This window comes from Rattus norvegicus, chromosome 1 (genome assembly GCF_036323735.1).
Source record: "Rattus norvegicus strain BN/NHsdMcwi chromosome 1, GRCr8, whole genome shotgun sequence".
NCBI lineage: Eukaryota > Metazoa > Chordata > Mammalia > Rodentia > Muridae > Rattus > Rattus norvegicus.
In genome coordinates, this window is record NC_086019.1 from 131,925,661 (window position 1) to 131,931,660 (window position 6,000).

Sequence of the window (6,000 nt, forward strand, 5' to 3'; positions counted from 1 at the left end):
TTGTTATCAGGTAAAATTGATCAGAATATTCCTATTTCCATACTGCTATTTTGGACAAGGTTCTTGGATAAAAACAGTTATGCTGAGTGCTGGCTCATAAAACTTCTGAGAACATGGCCCTAGGTGTGCTAGTTACTGCTACCCGTATGGTACTGTAACTGAGTCTTCAGGGGCTGCTCTAACATTGCATCAAGCAAGTGCCTCGGGGGTGGTGTGAAACATGGTAAGGTCTGTGGAAATCTCTAAGCATGAACCTATCACTGCATTTCTTTCACTATGAAGTGATCCTCTTGATTGGAATTATCTTACATGGAATATAATTATGGCAGAGCAGGTAGCGAGTCCACAGATGGTAGTTGGGATAGATGGGAGAGGAAATGTCAGCCCAGAGTAACTGTCTATTCTAAGAATAAAATGTTTCTCTCCTGTGACGGAAGAAAATAGTACTGAGTAGGATTCGGCTGCAACCAATACTCAGTTCATGAAGGCAGAGAAGGAACCGGGAATCGGGTACAGACTATAAGCATTTTTGAGGTGCATGCAAGAAAAAAAAAACATCAAAATGCCACGGAGGTGTTAAAAGGTGATTTTGGCAAAGTCTCAGAGAAAACTAGGGATGGTTTCAAGATAGCATTACCTTCTTGAAAGCTGTAGAGTTAGTTATAAATATAATGTGTGTGGAATTATGGATGGAAAGATCATTGGGAAAGTCTCAGGTGGAGTGAGGGACTGAAGGGAAGGAGATTTTATAAAAATGGGCCAAAGAACACGGGTGCATTTTTGTTTGATATTTTTGATGGAGGGTAGCACTTACAAGCAATTGAATTATAAGACTCGAGGAGATTACTTTTGTGTATGTGGATAATATATGCCTACTGGTATGTATGTGACTGTGGGAATGTGTGTGTTGTGTGGTTTCTGTGTGATGGTCAAAAGCTAAGCTGGGATGGTGTTGCTCCCCTTTCACCGTGTTTTAAATGGTTCTCTCTTTGCTGTATACAACCACATGCACTAGGACAGCTGCCCTGTGAACTTTTGAAGATGCTCTTGTCTCCCCCTCTGTCTCTTTGCAAGAGTGCTGGTCACGGCCACAGAAAAACCTATGCCTGCTTTTTGCATGGGTTCTGTGAATCCCAACTCAAGGCATCGCATTAGCACAGCAAGTGCTTCATTTGCTGAGTTATCAGCCAAGGAGATCTCTGAGCAAAACATTGAAGGGAGGTTTGCTTGGTCCCCATGAATGATTATACAAATAAAATAAAATAAAATAAAATAAAAATAAAAAAGGAAGCAGAATGCTGAGCAAACTCAATTAAAACTTGGAGATTTGAAAACCTCTCAGTCTTAACATGTTGCAAACGATGACTAAGTTTACGTTGTGGATCACTCTAAGGGCATCACTGAGCATTCCTCTTATTAAAGCTGTCCTGAGGGCACATGCGAACTTAATCAGCAAAGAGCAGAGGTGGCACTGTACCATAAAACGATTGCTTGTTATAACAGAGGGACAGAAAGACAGAAATGGAATAAATAGGAACACTGAGATGTTTTGTTTTTGACACCTGGTACCCCATAAAAATATAGAGCAGCCCAAAGGTCATCTGGGCTGTCACAAACACAGACCCAGAATGCATAGATTCTGTCTGCAAGACTACCGAGTGGTGGGATGGGGTACTGCCCCACCTCCGTGGAGCTTCAGAAAAGCTGGATCATTTTCAAACCTTGGAGTGACAGACTTTCCAGTGCATCTATGAATATCATAGATTTGTCCTGACACACTTTTTTTTTTTCCGGAGCTTGGGACTGAACCTAGGGCCTTGTGCTTGCTAGGCAAGCGCTCTACCACTGAGCTAAATCCCCAACCCCCCTGACACACTTTTGATTGGTTTACCATTTGCCACCTTTTATCCTTTACTATTCATCCCTTTGGATATGGCAGTATTTAGTCTGTGTTTTTTTTTTTCATCTTTACATTTTGTTTAGTTGCACAAGGTTATAGCTAGAGAAGAATTTTGCCTTATTATTGATCACACCTAAATTTTAACACATGTTTGATTAGGTGATATTTAAGGAGACTTTGGACCTGAAGCATTAGAGTTGATGCTACAGTGACCTAAGACTTGCAGGGGACATGATAGAAGGTCATGGCTTGGGCAGGGGCAAGAGCAGAGTGCTAGTAACTGAATATTTTTCCCTCATAAGTGCACATGTTGCTACTCCTTGGAGACAGAGACTTTGAAAGTAGCCTGGTTTGGATAGCGTCATGAAGGTTGGAGGCTTACAAAGGGATCATAGTGGGATCATGATTACATTACTGGCCATATAAGGAAAAATGTTACTTTATGGGAACACTTTGGGATGGGTTGTTCATGTCTCAATGTAAACAATTTATACTGGCTTTTGGAGTGGGCATACATATCAGAGATGGCAAGTGCCTGGGGTCTTCCTAAAGTTGTGTGGTCCTGGCCTTTTCTCCAGAACCTGTGAGGTCCCCTTACAGCTCTCTTCTTAGTCTCACTTTTTAAAGGGACATGTGGAAAGCACTGACCAAAACCACTTTAGGGGACAAAATTGTTTATTTCAGCTTACAGGTTGCAGTCTAGCTCTAAAGTCTAGCTGTACATCTCCCTAAATTTCCATACCATGTTCAAACCTGATGGACCACATCCCCACTATTTTGTACTTCTCTATTTATTCTGATTATTTCTTGTTTCAGCTCAACTTTTCTACAGGGAGATGTGGGTGGCTCTAAAACCTCAGAGACGTCTGGAATCCACTGAGATACCCCACAGAGATGCTTCAGTTCTTCAGGGAAAATCCCTCACCTCCTATAGCATTTTCCCATCTTAACCTCTCTCCACACCTGCTATGTTTTAAGCAAACCCTGGAGAGAAGTGACTAGGCGTTGCAGCAATACCTCCATGGGAATCTTTCTCTGGTGTCTTTCCTTCCTGTCTCTGTTCTCACAGAGAATGAGGAATAATGTCATTGTCAAATAGCAATTCCACTGTTAAGTGTGTGCAGGAACAACTAAGCATGTTGTGACCCACAATTTTTGTGTTTCTGCTGCTCTGGGACAATATACAGTTTGCCGTTTTCATGAGGACAGAAGGTAAACCAGAGACATGCGAAGCATCACCTCTTCAGCTCAAGTTGGCCCTATCACTCCCCTCAACTTTGTGACCTTCTGATTTCATGACTTATTTTTGTAGCGTCAATCTACCATCAATGCATTAGGATTTCCTTGAAACCGCATTGAATAGGAATGAATTGGAAAAAAAAAAAAGACCTGAACAGTGCTTAGAATGCTCTGAGTTCCTTTGGCTCTTTAGCACTTGGTAATCTCTAGTTTCTCTCAAAGGAACTCAACATTTCTTCTTGTTATTGACTTGCTCCCATGATGGCCACGTAAAACATAGTCAGGGTGACTAAGTATTCTGTGTTTAGAATGAGAATCTCAGCAAATATACCATTTACTTTACTCTGAGTTAAATGTGGAAGTCTGGAAAAGTTGATTTCTATGTCTGGTTAGACCGAATCGTTTGAACTACACTTGAGGTTCCCATGCTCAGAGGCAGCCAAGGTTGGATGAAGGAACGGTCATGCGCTATAGTTCAGTTTCACGTTCAGCACATTCTGGGTCCGAGGAATGTGGCATGTCAACTGGATATGCTGTGTGGTGGCTTCAGTCTGTTTGCATGTGTGCTCCTCATACACACAGCTGGAAATGTCTTGAAAGATCGAAGTCTTATTTTGTGGGATGTCTTACTGTTCCTTTCCTAGTGCCTGACAAATGCTGGATAGACCAAATAGGGTGACACTCTTCTTTGAGAGACTACAACAGGATGATCTCTCACAGAGGGATAGATAAGATGAGAGCAGGGACATCAAAGAATAGAAACCAGTGTGGACTGGTGTATGAGAAGATGCTACCCACTTGGAATTTTGGGGTGCTGTGAATCTGTGGTGAAATGTAGGTCAATGACCATCTTCCTATATCTGTATCTGCATGTTCATGACTCTCTGATGTCTGCTTTCTGTTTCCCATCTCTGTCGAAGGAGGGTCTGCGCAGCTTATGAGCTGAAGATTCTCTTAAGCTCTTACAGGCTCTGCTACCTTTCCTCAGAGGACATTTTAAATCTCCCTCAACCATCAGAGGTTAAAAATGTTCAGAACCTGGGTTCAGGATTTATTGATAATTTTCTGGCTCCTGACATGGGAGGAATGGGTTTAGAACATGTTTCTGCTCTGGATCCAGTCCCGAATATTTATTGGAAAGATGTGTAGCTGATTCATCGTAGGGCTTGCCACCAAATTCTTTTTGTCTCCTTCCTTGGAATCAGTCTATTCCTGTAAGAACCCATGAGACTTGACTAATGGCATTTTAAACCAGTGTTTCTCAACTTGTGGGTTGCGATTCTTTGGAGGTCACATACCAGATATCCTCCATATCAGATATTTACATTCTAATTTATAACAGTAGTAAAGTTAGAGTTAGAAGGTAGCAGTGAAATAATTTTATGGTTAGGGGTCACCGCACCATGAGGATCTGTATTAAAGTATTACAGTGTCAGGAAGGTTGAGAACCACTGCTTTCAACAAATTTCATGTACGACAACTCTTTGGAAGACAGTAACTGCTTTACTCCTTCCTGAGTTTACTGTAGAGATGTAGCAGGAAGTATCCTACCTGTCTCGGGAGTGAGCATAGAGTTGCCAATGACAACATAGCTACATAATTGGGGAATGCGGAAGACAGGGTAGTTCTTAGTTTGTTCTGCATATGAACGTTATGAACCACTCTAACTGATTAACATATCATGGGTTACTTTTATTCTTCAGTGCTGGGGATTGAGTTCAGGACCCTGTTAATGCTAAGCTTTCTCTCAGTAAGCTATGTCACCAGCTCAGTTTACTCATTTTAAAATGATCATTTCCTTTATTTCTGAGATTATAACATAATTTTATCATTTCTTTCCTCCCTTTCCTCTTTCCAGACCCTCTCATAGACTCCTCATTGCTCTCTTTCAAATACATGGATGGACCCCCTTTTCATTAGCTATTGTTGCCTACAGAGATGTATATGTATACTCATATATATTCCTAAATATGTAAATATAATGTTTTATCTGTATAATGTTATTCGTATGTATGTTTTCAGGGCTAATGAGCTGTTGAATAACCAATTGGTGTGCTCTTTTCTGGGGAGAGCCATTATAGTTCTATGTGCAGGGTTGTAGCCTCATGAAGTTTTCCTGTCCATGTTAGCATGGCTATCATTGTGTTTGTTCAGCCTATGTTTAGGCTTTGCCTTAAGGTTTTTGTTTAGTCTCTAGTGGTTCCCAAGTATAGAGGATCAGATGCTGATCCTCTACATACAGTGTCTTTTCCCATCAGTGTTCTGTGAACTAAGGGGCACACTGTCCTAGCCTTCTCCCAGTTGATGCTTTGCCTTGAGATAAATGCAGAATGTAATCACTTTTCTCCCCTATTGTACTAGATCCTAATGGCTGTTGCTTTGAAGTTCAAAGAAGACATTGGTGACACAGATGGCTGCAAAAAAATGAGGGCTCTTTGCTTGAAAGTGACTACTTCCTCTTAGGGCGCTGTCTTGTGAGAGGTATATAATCTCAATTGTATCAATTTACAGCTCTACAAATTATTATATTTTCATGTTTGCCAACCCTGTGGACGTTGCTGCTTAACTACCTAAATGTAGACTCCGTTTTGATTCTGAATTCTTTGAAGCTTCTCTGATTTTTCAATATTTATTTTGTACCTTTCTAGGAAATAGTTTAGTTATACAAAATGCTATAGATAAAAGTATGAAAATATCTATATCTTCCATAATCTGAAATTTCATGTATACCATTTCTTAAATTATTCTTAGAAAAGGCAACTACAATTGCTATGTTATTTTCCCATTCCTTTTAATTTGTATTGCATGAAAACTATCTGAAATTAGCAGACAACATTGATCTGCATGCATTCATACTCCAA

The 6,000-nt window shown here is 40.5% G+C and overlaps 1 long non-coding RNA gene across 1 annotated transcript in view; it reads left to right on the plus strand.

The window, feature by feature from the left end:
• LOC120099848 (uncharacterized) overlaps positions 1–5,723 on the plus strand; it is a 79,826-nt gene extending 74,103 nt beyond the window's left edge. Inside the window, exon 4 of the long non-coding RNA XR_005499209.2 lies at positions 5,501–5,723. This is a non-coding gene — a long non-coding RNA (uncharacterized LOC120099848). The remainder of the gene's footprint in view (positions 1–5,500) is intronic.
• Positions 5,724–6,000: the final 277 nt, after the last annotated feature.